Genomic DNA, 544 nt, shown 5'->3' with positions numbered 1-544 from the left:
TGAGTCTTAGCTCAGAAGTCCTCTGGACCCATCAGGGGTCAGCTTCTTCCTCCAGTGTGGCGGAGGACACCAGTCCCTGAGGAGGCTCCACTTCCAGAGGGGTTGGGGGGCTGTCCGGAGGGTACGTAGGGTCGGCTCTCTCCACCTTGCAGGGGTCAGAGCCAAGTCTGCAGAGCCAGCCCCAAAGCCTCTCAGCCCCAGCAAGGACAGTATCAAAACATCCTGGGACCTCAGATCGTCGTGGGAGGAAAAGAGGACACAGCTGAGCTGTCCTGGGAAAGCTATGTGGGGGTCACAGCACAGGGACAAGATGACGTAGATGCCACTTAGTAGGTGTGACTTAACCTCTCTGAGCCTTAATTGCCACTTCAGAAAAATGGCCGAAATGATAGAAGTCACTTCAGAGAGTTGGTGAAAGGACTAAGTGGTATAAATTCACACCAAGCATTTAACACAATTCCTGTGTACAGCACGTGCTCAAATGCTATTATACCATTTGTTTGAATTTAGGCTTTGAGTCAAGTCTCAGAGACTAGAGGTGTAT

The sequence above is a fragment of the Galeopterus variegatus genome, unplaced genomic scaffold, assembly GCF_000696425.1.
Source record: "Galeopterus variegatus unplaced genomic scaffold, G_variegatus-3.0.2 Scaffold138, whole genome shotgun sequence".
Taxonomy (NCBI): domain Eukaryota; kingdom Metazoa; phylum Chordata; class Mammalia; order Dermoptera; family Cynocephalidae; genus Galeopterus; species Galeopterus variegatus.
The sequence above is the reverse complement of the archived record's forward strand: the minus strand, read 5'-3'. Positions refer to the sequence as shown.